Source organism: Phacochoerus africanus, chromosome 3 (genome assembly GCF_016906955.1).
Source record: "Phacochoerus africanus isolate WHEZ1 chromosome 3, ROS_Pafr_v1, whole genome shotgun sequence".
In the NCBI taxonomy this organism is placed as follows: domain Eukaryota; kingdom Metazoa; phylum Chordata; class Mammalia; order Artiodactyla; family Suidae; genus Phacochoerus; species Phacochoerus africanus.
In genome coordinates this window covers 135,590,300-135,605,476 of record NC_062546.1, presented here as the reverse complement: position 1 = coordinate 135,605,476, position 15,177 = coordinate 135,590,300, and positions in this window count along the sequence as shown.

Sequence of the window (15,177 nt, the reverse complement as noted above, 5' to 3'; positions counted from 1 at the left end):
ATTACAAACTTGGACATTATATTTTCCATCAATCTTTTGTTGCATAGCATTATTTAAGGCTTCTTATGCCTTTCAGAACTCTGTACTAAAGAGGTGTATTGAAAATCATACAAGCAGATATACAGACTTTAAGTTACAGAAAAGTTTTTGTTCAGAGAATGCTTTATTCAGAAAGCTGTACTGACCATAGGGTACTTACAACACAATTTCAAGTACACTTAAGTCACTTTAAAACCCAGGTTTTCTTCTGTTTGTTTGTAATTGATCCGACTTCCACTCCCCAAGCAATAGTTGTTCAGATATTGTTTCCCTTTTCCCCCCATACCAGGTTTAGCTTCAGCGATAAATCCAAAGTTCACTTTCTTTGAGTATGTGGAGTACCTCTGCAGATACTTTGGGATTCCTGGGTCTTCTTAATGTCTTCTGTAGTAGTTAATATTATAACTAAGCTTGCAGATCAAAATGGAGGTAGCCCGCTCCCAGTACACTCCCTACTTATAGGAACTTGTAGGGTGTAAAGTCAGGGCATGGAATTGGTTGTAGAATTCTCTTCCCTCTCTGTTGATTTTTCTTCTCTGACACTCATCCAGTTCTTGGGATGGAAAATCATATCTTAGATATTCCTAAGTAAAAATAATAAACATAGTCAAGAAAGGTGGAGTCAGACCTCCCAAATTTAAAGAGGCTGCTGCTATTTCTAATTAATTCAATAGGCATTTATTGAAAGCCTACCATATTCTGGATGCTGTGTGTGCCTTCAGCTGCCAAGGGGTTTATAATCTGGAGGGAGGGAGATGATAGGCCCTCTGAGCACATTACATGTGTAGTAGTGCAAAGGACCATCAGGCAGGCATTCCAACAGGAACATCATATTTGGTCATTAGGCAGGCATATTTTCTTAGGTGTGTGTGGAGGTATATCATTATAGTTCCTATTTTTAGTGTTACAAATTTCAGATTTTTATCAATTTACACACCCTAATTTCCATTTTAAATATATACAAAAAAAAAAGGGGTGGTCAAAGATACATGGGAGTTTCTGTCTGGATGTGCTAATCAGAAAGGATGGATTTTGTAGTATTCCTCAAACTTCGTCTGTGAGGAAAAGTAAATTCCAAGGTTAGCCTCATCCCCCCCAGGTTCAAGCCTGGAAACTGTTGACAGAAGTGTTGATCTCAGCTGTCTTGAGGGTGCTGGTGCTCCTTGTCTCTTCTTTTTCCTCTTTCGCGAATTTATGATTCAGAAATTATTCAAACTGATTTCAAGCTTTGTCATTTCTTCATGGGTATTTTATGCCTGTTTTTAGATTTTCATTTTATCGCTTGGTCTAGAAGCAGAGCTGTATCATTACATTAAAAAGCTGTGCTGAATCTGTTGGCTTGGATAAATCCAGTGTGGCAGAGCCAGACCAAATTCTGAAATGATCCGCTGGGTCTTTAATGCAAACATGAAATAGAGAAAGAAGTTAGTTCCATAAATTGAGCAAGTGCTACATTAAAAATAAAGAAATAAATGTTTGATATTGAAGCTTTTAATTATAATTTTGTTTAGATTGCTAAAATATTAGATTGCTTCTACGAGCACTTGATGTAAATGGAGATTAAATACTGCTTGATTAATATTTCTTATCTTGTCTTTTTTATGGTTAGGTACCCTACTTGTTCTTTTCTCTTAAGTAATGAACTACACTTGCTGTATGTGATTATTTTATATATATATATGTTATTTAGTCTTTGAAGTATAATCTTCAGAACCGTGTAATCAGAGGGCAATTATCTCATCTTAAATATATAGCCTTGGAAAAACTTGAATATACTTCTCTCTCTCTTCCCCTCCCTCCCCCTCCTTGCCTTCTTCCTCCCTCCTTCTCCTCCTAGCCCCCAGATTTACATATGCTTGTCTTGAGATAACTGATTCTTCTCAGTGAGAGCAAGATGATGATTAACCACCTGGGCTACTATATATGTTTAACTGCTTGTCTCTAGCAATGAATGAAAAGGGTTTCCTACAGTAGTTTGCTAAAGTAGTTTGCATAATACAGAGAGCCGTCAGAATTGCCACATTAGTATATGGCATCAGCAGCCTGCCACATGAGTGTATTTTAGGACATCTGTAGGAGTACATAACATAAACCTGAACTCTGAGCAAAGCTATGCAATAGGTTCATTTCCAAAACCTTCAGGATTTAAAATGATAGGTTCATTGTCAAGTGCACTGGGCTTTTTATTCTGAAGGGACAAAAGACTTGTGTCTTCATAAATCTTCATGAGCAATTTCCCAGGGGTCCTCAGAGGAGCACTATGCTGCTGACACTTCTACTACCTTCAGGATGTCCACAGCTGCCTTCTGGATGGAATAGGAAAAGTTTTATGAAAGAAGTGGAACAAAAAAGTTTTTTTTTGGTTGTTTAAAGTCAGCAGAGGCTTATTTCTGTGTGTGTGTGTGTGTGTGTGTGTGTGTTTAATTTTATAGCTTCATTGTGGTTGGTCTTTTGCAATCATGCCTGAGACCTTACATGTAGAAAAATAAATTACATGAGTGATTTCTAAACTCTAGAGAATAGTTTCCCGATTAAATGGCCTCTTGTGACATGTCTGAATTTGCTCTCCGTGTTTGGAAAGATGCTATTGCTCAGCTGGGAGCTTTACTACTGGCAAGCCTTTCCATAGAATGGCATCATGGCAATTTGAATAGAGAGGGCTGCATTTTCCAGATTTACCCTTATAAGATTACATGAGTTTTTGAGCCTCCAAGAGTGAAGGTTATGTAGTATGTCCTAGAAGTGGGAAGCTTCAGAGAAAAAAAGTACACATCAAAATCCTTAAATATCCTTACTTAAAACAGAATCTCTGAATGTAAATTACAATGAAGTAAGTATAATAAATTCTAAATTACCTTTGTTACTGCAGGGGAGCATCTGTTATGAGCTATTTATGTTAAATTTAGGTGACATTCTGTCAATTGGCAATGGGTGGGGTGTATCAGGTTTATTATTTAAATGATGTTCCACCTAGGCTAGTGTTAGAATCTCAGTGGTCTCCATTTCCTATGCAAATTATTACAAGGGGGAAAAGGCTCAGAGGTGTATTAGATGGCAAATGGAAGCCACTCTGATAGCAATCATTTCTAACAGATAAGCCAACGAAGTAGATAATTTACAAGTGAGTGATCTGCAGATTATTAGAAATGACTGTAGGTGTATGTGCTTAGCATTCATGCTTACATGTACATTACTATTAGGTTGATTCTTGAAAAAGGAGTGTAAACCGATGAATGATGTTGAGATAAGGGCATGTTACCTAAAGCCAAAGAGCTTAGATTTGAACCCATTTCTGATTGTACTAGCTTTTCATTTTGACACTGCCCTCAATGTCTTTGTGTATCCACAGCTGCCTTTCTTATCTAATGTGTTTTGCATCCTGAAGTTAAGTAAGTATGGTTACAAAGGTGGGTAAGACACAATCTTTTACCCAGAGGAGATCAGGGAGTGAGCAGGGAGCAGACAAATAAACCAGCAATTTCACTAGTGCAGGAAGAGTTATAAGAAATGTTGTATTGACTACCTGCATAATCTGCCTTGTAATAGCATATATCTATATCTCACTAGACAATAAAATTCTTAGACTCAGGAATCTTATATAATTCACTTTTAAGTAATCAGAAACTAGTTTCAAGCTTAGGCAATAATAGGCAAAAGCACTTTTTTGGAATAATGATTCTTAAACCACTCAGGTTAGGCAAAGCTTGTAACCTAGAAAAGGAAAAAGTTAGACTTAGAACCAAGTACTATGTGTATGCTGCTGGGTCTGAAGCAGCCTTACAAGTAGGCAGAGTGAGTTGTTTAATGAGGTCATATTTCAGATATACTTAGCCATGGAGCTCACTAAATAAAGTCATTATATATGTGCTATGACATAGGTATTGGGAGCCATCAAAATACCCCAAATATCACTCCTAGATTATTGGACTTACTGATGGGTTGAAATTCCTACCATTAGACATTCATTCTGACAACTAGGAAATTGCATTCCTGGAAGTCTTCCTTGAAATGTTGATGTCCCTTGGGAAAGATAGAACTTTTAAATTATGGTGAATCCCTAACACTGTAGTGTGAATTAATTTTTGCCATCAACAAATCTAATATCAGAACCTGGATGGAATATGAGATATAGTAGTAAAGCTTGATAAGAAAGGAAGAAAGAAAGAAGGGTCTATAGTCTGAGGCCCTGTAAATTAAAGCCTGATCTATTAGGGTAGACCTGGAGTGGTGTGGAATCCCCTCTTCAGGCAGGATCACTGTGATGCTGTTGACTCTGAGCTCAGCACTTGGGAAAGTTCTGCTATATGGTGCTGAGAGGAATCTGGTTACAATCTGATGAGGTAGTCCTGGCTGTTTTAAATCTGCCAGCAAGGTGGAGAGAGGGTGGAAGAACTTCATGTGTGAACTCCCTCTTTCTACCTTAACAAGTGAGAAATAAGCTTAAGAATACTCCAGTGGGGGAGTTCCTGTAGTTGCTCAGTGGTTAACGAACCTGACTAGTAACCATGAGGTTGTGAGTTCAATCCCTGGCCTCGCTCAGTGGGTTAAGGATCTAGCGTTACCATGGGCTATGGTGTACGTCACAGACATGGCTTGGATACCAAGTTGCTGCGGCTGTGGCGTAGGCCAGCAGCTGTAGCTCCAATTGGCCCCCTAGCCCGGGAACCTCCATATGCCATGGGTGTGGCCCTAAAAAGACAAAAGACCAAAAAAAAAAAAAAGAAAAAAAAAGAATACATCAGAGTGGGAGTTTTGATAGGGGTTAATATGGCCACATCTATACATTTTCTTCCTTGTTCCTAAGTTACCAAAAGAAAACCTCAATGACTGAATTGGAAGAGTGAGTGTGGGATAGGAGGCCCATAAAAGGAACTCTGTAGACATTTTGATTACCCACATCTCTTTGCAAGTCAGGTGTCACTCAATTTGGCATTCTTGTGGAGAAAGAGCTGTCAGGATTTGTCTTAAAAGAGAAATGCCAAAACAAAAATATTAGTCTGAACATTAAATATTGAATGGAAGTCAAATACTGGTCATGGAGATGGCTAAGCAAGATTAAGAAACAAAACTCCAAAGGCAATAGGTAGAGGTAGAGGTAAATCCTGCACTTTTCATGCAAGATTTAGCAGTTTGTGTTTTTTCTCCGTGCTGGAGAGTAATTTATTTTATTATAGTGTTTGCAGCAGATACATGAATGGCATAAACTGTGTATTACAGTTTGCCATGGAGATCTTACTGTCACAATTAAGTGTCTGTTTAGTTAGCACATTTTGCAGTGAGCTATCTTTCTAAGGCCTTGTGGTATTTCATGGTACATCAGTCAATAACTCATGTTGCCGGCCTAATTGCCAAGGGGCTATATCCTGACTCCTAGCCAGAGGTTGGCCTTGGAAAGTATAAAGTTATGTTTGTTAAAAGCAAGCCTCGTGATCTCTGGAAGGCGTTAGCAATAATCTTCCTGCCCATTGCACAAATTTCTCCCTGTAAATGCCAGTGATCATGGTGTAGACAAGCATGTGCTCCAATCCTGTGATTTTACTTGAAAACTAAACTTTCTGTCAGCTTCTTAAGCCTAGCTCTCTCTTTTAATGTTACCATTTTATTAAAGTAAATGGAATTAGAAGTAGAAATAAATCAGTTTAATCACACATGAAGCACGATTTTTCATGAGTACTTCAATCGTTTTTACATGAAACAATGGAAAAATGAATGTGTTAATTTGAAGCCAGATTGAAAAATTCTTTAAAAACAATTTAATTTTAATGCTGAATACTTGTATTTCTTATTTAGAGGTAAGTCCTTTTTAGATTACTCAGTTCTGAGTCTGGAGTTGAATAATAAATTTTTTCTAACATTTCTTATTCTAAAGAGAAAGAAATTCCTGTCGTGCATGTGTGTACATATATATAAATACACACATTTTATAGCTTTTGAAATTCAAGCATAAATGTATTTAATTCATCTCCAAATGCAGTCTGTCAATATAAGGAAGGTAAGGATTTATTTTTATTGTGAGAAAATAATCAAAATAATAACTACAGGTAAGTTTCTCAATATTTACCAGATTTTAAATTTCATGAGCACGTATCTGGTTCTTAAAAAATTAAACCCAAGGGAGAGTAAAAAAATTCACCTAACTGCTGAAGGAGATAAAGAATCTATTTCTTGGAGTTCCCATCGTGGCACAGCAGAAGCGAATCTGACAAGGAACCATGAGGTTGCGGGTTCGATCCCTGCCTCGCTCAGCAGGTCATGGATCCGGTGTTGCCATGAGCTGTGGTGTAGGTCGCTGATGCAGCTTGGATCTGGAGTTGCTGTGGCTGTGGTGTAGATGTGCGGCTACAGCTCCGATTCAACCCCTAGCCTGGGAACCTCCATATGCCACAAGTTTGTGGCCCTAAAAAGATGAAAAAAAAAAGAAAAAAAGAATCTCTTTCTTGAGTTATTTGGAAATTCTTGTTGGATTTGCTATTATTTTGAAAAGTGAATCCAGATAACAATCTTGTTTCTTTGCCTTAATTTTTTATTTTACCTTAAGAAGAGGGTAAATGTACTCTATTAGAAACAACATAAACTCTTTGAAGAAAAGCTTTAAATTTAACTCTTTGCTCTACTGAAAAAATGATTCAGGGCTGCTGCATAAAGGTTGTTGCAGTTTATGTATTACACAAAAATGACTGAGGGTCTGGGTAGAACTCCAAATCCAGCCTGTTCTCAACTGAACATACCTTTGCTTTGGGAGAAACATCCATCACCTTTCCTAATTCCCATAAAAGTGTTATATAGACATTCTGTAGTTTTAATCTGAGTATAATTTTTAATTTTAAAGTCATCTTTCTGATAATATATATCTATGGGACAGTTAGGTCAAAATTTGAAAGAAGTAACCAGTAGAATGAATCTGACAAATCTGACTAATTTCCTCCTTTTGCCCCCATTTTGTTGGTTTAAATCATGTCTTTGTCCATAAAGTCACAACTTCAGTTCAGAAAAATTCAGCCAAGATTATGATTTCATTTTTATCCTTCACATAGTACCCATGAAAAAGTTGAATAATCTCATTTGGAGGCAACTTATCTGTTTGTAAAATCAGGGTTTATAACAGATATTTATAATAGATCCTTTTTTATTATGCATATAATTTAATAGTTAAAGCAGTAGCTATGGATGTTTTAACCCAAATATATGCTACGCAATAATCTATTAACTTTTTTTGCCTACCACTTTTTAAAACAAATTTTAAAAAATATATGTTAGATGAATAATATGAATTATGGCTGTGTTGATGTCTGAGATTTGATTAACATTTCATTTATATTTATCTTAAAAAGAAGTTTCTCTTTAAATTATGATGATGAATGAAATATAGTATCTGTACTGACAGAAGTTAAGGAAATAGCTATATACTTTAGTGATACAAGAAGGAGAATGAGATGTTAGGGCAGAGTAGTCCCTTTCAAACTGCATTTGAAATTTGAAGATGATGTTCAGTGTTAAGGAGATCGGGCTTGTTGAAAGGGCCATTTTAAAATCACAAAATTTCAGGGTTAGAAGGACCCACATTTACCATCTAGTGTCATCTACTATTGAATTCAGGAATATTTTGTATTGTATCCATGACTCTGAATACTAAGAAAGTGCAGTAGTTTCATAAGACTGCTAATTCTTGTACTAAATGGCTATAATGTTTGCATAATCTTTTCTCATAGCAGAAGCTTCTAATTTCTTCCTTCTTTGTGCTTATTCTCCACTTATTTCTTTAATTAATAATTACCTCTCACTCCCACCAGCAAGCACTGACTTTTAACTAGTTTATGGTTGTGTGTTTAGAGACCACATTTCCAGACTTATCTTACAATTAATGTCAATGCAATTAAGGTTGGGCCAGTTGGATATGAGCTGAAGTAGGTATGTGGAATTTCGGGGTCATCTCTTTAAAGACAAAGCCGTTTTTACTGAATATCCTGGTAGTTGGGATGTGGCGGCACCTGCAGAATCAGCTTCAGATTTGGAGATAGAGCAGATGATGAAGATGACAGTTGATTGTCCTGTTTAAATACTTAGATGACATCATCATGAGTAGAACTTTTTACCTGCCTTGGACCTCCTCCTTCTCATTGACCATCACCACTGTATTCTGAAGTTTCTGTATCATAGCAGTTTATCTAAATCTTGACTAATAAATTTACATGTGGCAAAATCTGCCTCCTTTTAATTCCCTTGATTGAAGTTATGGCCTCTGGAATGATACCGAATTAGTATACTACCACTTGAATATAATATTGTTTTGACTGTTAAGGGATAAAAACAATCTGGTACACATTTCTTTCTTTTCTTCTTTCCTGCCTAAGTCTTCCTCAGACTTTATTCCTTCCTCAAATAGCTGGATGTTTCCTTTCATAACCTGGACACCCTAACTTCATCAGTACATCCTGGGTTTGCTGCCTTATTCCATTCTCATATTCTTTTCACATGAAGAAAATTCTCAAGTCTCCCCTGTAATAGTTTCCTTTGCAGTATATATATATATATCTGTTAAACTTCATCTTCCTAATTTTAATCCCTCATTTCAGCAAGTTGAGATAATTTTGAGAAAGTGTAGGCTTTAGTTAGGCTATTGGTAAATGCAAACAATTGGTTTGACTGTTTTTCCCTATAAATTGAAGGATGGTTTTACCCATACTTCTGTATCTGAAATGAAATGTTCCATTTTTAGAAATGATTAGTATTACTGCTACCACTCTTCCTAATGAATGTCCATTGCCAGCCATTCACAAGTATTAGGTCATATATTACTCAAAACAACCCTATTATTATTCCCATTTTGTTGAGGAGTAAATAAGTTTTTGAGGGCAAGGATGATGTCTAAGCAGGTAGAAAAAAAATAGCATAGCCAAATTTGAAAACCCGGGTTGGCAAGACACCCAGCTTAATTAGCCACTATACTACTGCTCTTTGATGTGCCTCATTTTTTGTAAAGTATAGGTTTCTTCCTTATAAAAGGCTCTGTATCTGAAAAGGATAAGAGGTATATTTAGCTGTCATCACAAATGCCTATGCTCTTCTTTGTCTGTTTTGGTTATGTTCTTAAAGCAAGAGAAAGAAAAAATTCAAATGATTCAGAAAGCTGATCTATCCACACTATGATGCCTATTTTATATAGGGGTTATGCTTGACACTTTACCAAAAATATAAGATGTTTTCATTCCAAGGCTTTTTGAAATATACTTTTCAAAACTGAATTTGATACTGAAAAAAGGTCTGGTTCCTTCTTCTGTTGGTTTCAATGTTTTGCTCCAGCTAGGAAGACATTGTATGATTCTCAGGATTACAGTGGGTTATATAGAAGACTTAATTGTTTTTTTTCCCTTTCTCTGATAAATTGGCCAGGATATTTTTCTACATGTCCCAGAATGCTTGCCAGCTCTTGGGATTGATGCAATGCATCTATAATCTGTGTTTAGGGGACCCAGCTCTACATCAAAATAATGTCCCCATCTTCTGTAAATCTGATCATCTTTCCATTATACAAGCCATACTGCCTTTTTTTTTTTGCTTTTCTCTGCAGAAAATAAGAAAGAAAAGCACAAACTGAGGAATATAGATAGCTTGTTTCAAACATTTATATGTTGAAGATTTTAAAACTTTGCATTATTTTGTTGTAAAAATGTAAGTTGCTAATGAATGACAACAAAGAAAACATCATTGAGGTCAGAAAGGCTTTAGTAATAATCTACTTAAATCTCTTCATTTTATAGATGAGGAAACAGAGTCCTAGAAATCTTAAGTGAGTTGCTCAACTTCACCTAGATAGGGAGGCAAATTTGTGTAAGAAAATTTTGGTATATCTCTCAAATTATACCACACAACTCCATTCCTTCTTGCTTAGAAATTCATATATTTATTATTTGGCTTTAAGCTTCCTATTCTTTTATTTGTAAACCAAATTGTCTAATGATAGATGTAAATTGTTTAAACCTTAACTGTGCTGGAGTTCCTGCTGTGATGCAGGGGATTAAGATCCAGCATTGTCTCTGTGGTGGCATGAGTTTTATCCCCAGCCTGGCACAGCGGGTTAAGAATCTGTTGTTGCTGCCATTGTGGCATAGGTAGCCAGGTGGGCTTGGATTCAATCCCAGGAACTTCCTTATACTGCAGGTGCAGCCCCCAAAAAGAAAAAAAAAAGAAAAGAAAAGAAAAAACAACAACCTTGCCTGTGTCTCTCTCTTCCATTTTTGATAGGTGGTAAATACAGTTAATAATAGCAACAACAATACTTGGCATTATAGAGAGTATTTATTGAGCACTTACTCTAAGCTAGGTACTATTATTAGTGCTTGTATTACCAAACTATTTGATCCTTGAAAAAACTTCATGAGATTGGTAAACTGTCATTGTCATTTACAGATGAGGAGATGACAGTCCAGGGACTAACTAGTTAGTGACAAGCCAAAAACTCAAGATTTATAATCTGCATTTAGGGTACAACCACCATGAAAAACAGTATGGAAGTACCTCAGAAAACTAAATATAGAACCACCATATGATCCAGCAATCCCACTCCTGGGCCTATATCCAGATAAAGCTTTCATTGAAAAAGATACATGCACCCATGTGTTCATTGCAGCATTATTCACAATAGCCAGGACAAAGAAACAACCTAAGTGTCCAATGATAGATGAATGTATTAAGAAGATGTGGTGTTTATACACAATGGACTATACTACTCAGCCATACAAAAGAACAAAATAATGCCATTTGCAGCAACCTGGATGGAACTAGATATTCTCATACTAAGTGAAGTAAGTCGGAGGGAGAAAGACAAATACCATATTCACTTACATCTGGAATCTAAAATGTGGCACAAATGAACCTATCTACAGAAAAGAAACACACTTATGGTCATGGAGAACAGACTTGTGGTTGCCAAAAGGGAGGGTGAGGGAGTGGGAGGGACTGGGAGTTTGGGGTTAGTAGAGGGCAACTATTGCATTTGGAATGGATAAGCAATGAAATTTCTGCTGTACAGCCCAAGGAACTATATCTGATCCCTTGTGATGGAACATGACTGAGGATAATGTAAAAAAAAGAATGGCAGATATGTATATCTGGGTCACTTTTCTGTACAGCAGAAATTGACAAAACATTGTAAATCAAATATAATAACAAATTTTTTAAAAATCTGGCTTTAGGGTCTGTGTTCTAAACCACTATGCTTTATTGCCTCTGGTAGAGGAATTTCTCCATAGTATTTCAACAATGGATTAATTTGTGTTTGTACATATATATATATTATTTATGATATATACTATATTGTGTTAGTATATGTGCAGTATAGTCTTTATGTGAGCAACAAAAGTTTTCAGAAAAAAAATTGTGGTTACTTATATTTACTCTTACAGAATTAATTTCACAGGCTCAGAATTATTGAGATAACTGAATAAAACAGCAAAAGGATAGATTTTTTAATGATGAAATGATTACCGTTAAATACAATTATTAGACTTGTGTAATAAGCATTTATTTGTTTTAAAAGCATGATCCCATGTGTTTTACACAATATTTGCTTATCAAAATTGTTAGTCCATAAACCAAACAGATATCAGGCAGGAGAACCCAGGACAGAAAGAGATGAAAATTAGTGTATTCTTCTGATCTCCTTAAGCCTAACACATACCATTTCAGAAAGAAAAAAGTGATATTGATAATTTTTTTGGTCAAGAATGTAAGATATTTTTGTCATTTTCACCCACACAGCGTCAATGTTCTCATAGACCACCAGTCTCTAATCTTCCATTTGAAACTCCTGGCCCATTTTTAAATTTACAAATTGTTTTTCCCTTCAAAATCAAATCTTAAAATTATGGGAGGAAAAGGGATTTTAGCAATGTGCCCTCGTGTCTCCAAGAACAAGCACAAGAAATCTAAGTCTGGATGTTGTATCCTCTAAGTACTTTTATTAGCACATAGCCAAGAAGTTTGTGTGCAGGAAATCTATTTTTAATTTTATAATTGACCTCTTTTTATTTTTCTATTTTTTACTATTTTATTTATTTATTTATCTTTTTAGGGCCACACCCGTGGCACATGGAGGTTCCCAGGCTAGGGGTCCAATCGGAGCTGTAGCCTCCAGCCTACACCACAGCCCCAGCAAAGCGAGATCTGAGCCATGTCTGCGACCTACACTACAGCTCTTGGCAGTGCTGGATCCTTAACCCACGGATCGAACCTGTGACCTCATGGATGCTAGTCAGGTTTGTTAACCCCTGAGCCATGGGGCAGGAACTCTAAGTTGACCTCTTTTTAAACTGCAAATACATATGGCTTATTTGTTATTAAACAGGACTCTATATCTTATTTTCCAAGCATTTATGCTGCTAATTTTTAAAACATGATCACGTCTAACATATTTATAAAATAAATACCTACTACAATATGAGCCTTGGCATATTTAGGGTGTTACCAAGTATCCAGAATTGGAAATACTTCTCTTTTAATGACATCCCCTGATTCAATTTAACCAGCAAGCTTTTATATAATATTTACATGCAAAGTTGTGTAGATTCTGTATATTCCCTATAAATAGAAGAAACATCCTTTGCCAATGGTGAGAGGGAAAAGATGGGTTTTAGAAGAAAAATTACACACTGGTTGTCAGTTAATTTTAGTGTAGGGCTTTTATTTCTTATGCAAAATTTAAAATATATCAGTGCATTCAGAAATATCAAATAAAGTTCAAACTGTTAAAACTTAATTTACATCATATTGCATCAGATCAAATTTCTAGTTATTTCTTCAATCAACATTTATAATATGCCTGTATTTTAATAAAGATCCAAGAAATAGAATGAAGCTTTCTTTTAACTACAAGTACGTTACCTGTATTTATTATAGATATGAGTCTAGCAGATATTTAACATAGATTCATGTCAGCAAACCAGTGTCACTATATTGATACTTTTTTCTAATTGGGAAATGGAACTGAGGTGGCATTTTTGTCATGATGTCCTTTGTTATTGACACACATCTGTGCTGAAATACATTTGTGTGCAAATTCATAGTGTAAATAGGATACTTTGCTATCAAATAAAGCCTTCTTTTAGAAGACTTAACAAATTCAAGAATGGCAAAAAATATATTTAATAACATCCTCTTTGAAAATGGAGAAGGCAATAAAATACTAAATTGTTGGAAGTTACAGTTTGGAAATATGTATCTCCTTTATTTGTTATGATTATAGAGAAGAATGGATTGAATTAATCTTTGAAGCAGAATTGTAGCAAAATATCTGTGTCAAATATTTAATGCATTAAAAGAACCCATTATTTGTCTTTTGTTCTCTGTCCTTTTAAAAGATAAATGCCTCTCCATAATATTTCATTATCAAAGTTTTGTTTAGGGTCCAATATTTGCAAATTTGACAGGCTAAAAAATAAACTGGTCTACAGATGCCATGTTTGAGAATTTATGAACCTGTTTCTCTCTAATCTAGATTTTTACGCCATTCTCTAGATGATTTCTTTAACAAATAAAGGTTCTTTCAAGGCCAAACACCTATAAAATTGCAAAATAAACATTTGATCCTTCCTATTTTTTAATTATTTTTCCTGTTATTTTATTTATAATCTGTTTTATTTTCTTCAATGAAAAAAAAGGAAAATAAAAGCAATGACCCAACTCTACAAGGTAAATGAGTGCTATAGATTATGCAAATGATATTGTTTGATCTTTAACTTTTAAACGCACTGTATTAAAAAATAATCTGATTACTTGAATACCTCCCATGTTTCTAGAGATTAAGAAGAATAGGTGTACTTTTACTCATTTCAAACCATTGTTGCTGAACTACCTTTTCTAATGTGAATTTTGAAAGCATAAAATAAAAAAATCAAAAAGGCCTCATTTTTGAAGCCAAATCACAGTCAAAATGAAATAACTGCTCCCTTTCTGCTGGTTTGCAGTTGAGCCCTAGTTTCCTAAAGTTCATCAAACCAAAGGGAGAAAATTATCAGGAAAACACATGCACACACACACACACACACATACAAGGAGAGAAAAAAAAACAGCAATACAGAAAGAAATATATTGAAAGAGAAGCGAGAGAAAATGAAAGTAAAAATTAGTCCTGTAAAGATGGAGAGACTGAGCCATAGAAACTGGTCACATAAATAGTCATGAAATGAAAAGTTTCAGTTTTGTATTGAAGTAAAAAAAAAAAAAAAAAAAAAAACTACTTAGAGAAAGGCCAACAGGCCAGACTAAATAATCCTCGACTTACCGTCCAATTCTGAATCCCATATTAGCTGCAGAGATTTTAATGTAAATATGCCATTACACTGTCATTACAGTGATCAGGCTTCATGGCTCACAGGTCACATCTCAGCCACTGTTAATTTTGCAGGCAAAAGCTTTTTTTCTCTTGAAATGTTAATAACTTTCTATTAGTTAATGTAGCGTGACTAAAATTCAGATTAGATATAATTCATTTTAATATCTGTGACTGGCTATCCTGATCATTTAGCAATGGTTTCCAGCTGAATACAAGATGCTAAATTGGACTCATTTGCATAGCCCTGTTAAAGCATTGCCATTCTAGAAATGTAGGCATCTTCAAATTAATTTAAAATATTTTTTTCTCCTAGTTTTGCTACTAGGATAAAATCTTTGGTTGGCAACTAATTGAAGTTATCATGGGCTGAATATACATTCTTTTCTCTGCTGACTCCCTATCCCCCGAGAGAGAGAGAGAGAGAGAGAGAGAGAGAGAAAACAAAAACAAAAACAAACAACTAGTCAGGAGTATTAATTGATGAGTGTAGAAGATAACCAGTGCCTCAGATCCTTGATGGCTCCATTTAGTAGGTCTAATGTTGTTATGCAATTCCGAACTACTGACAAGGTCTGTGACAACCAGGTCCTGGAGAGGATTTAGTTCCACCTTTGCAAACCTGTTTTTAACTCTGTGTACTATATAGATACAGTATATCACTACCTGTCTAGTGTATTGAGTCCAGTTTGCTGAACTGGGTAAGATCTGCTTTTGAAGGAAGCCTGCTCTAGAGTGCTTTCCACTGTTTGTTGTTAATCATAGATGGGTTCTGTTCTTCTCTTACTTTGCATATATAACACCCATTAATG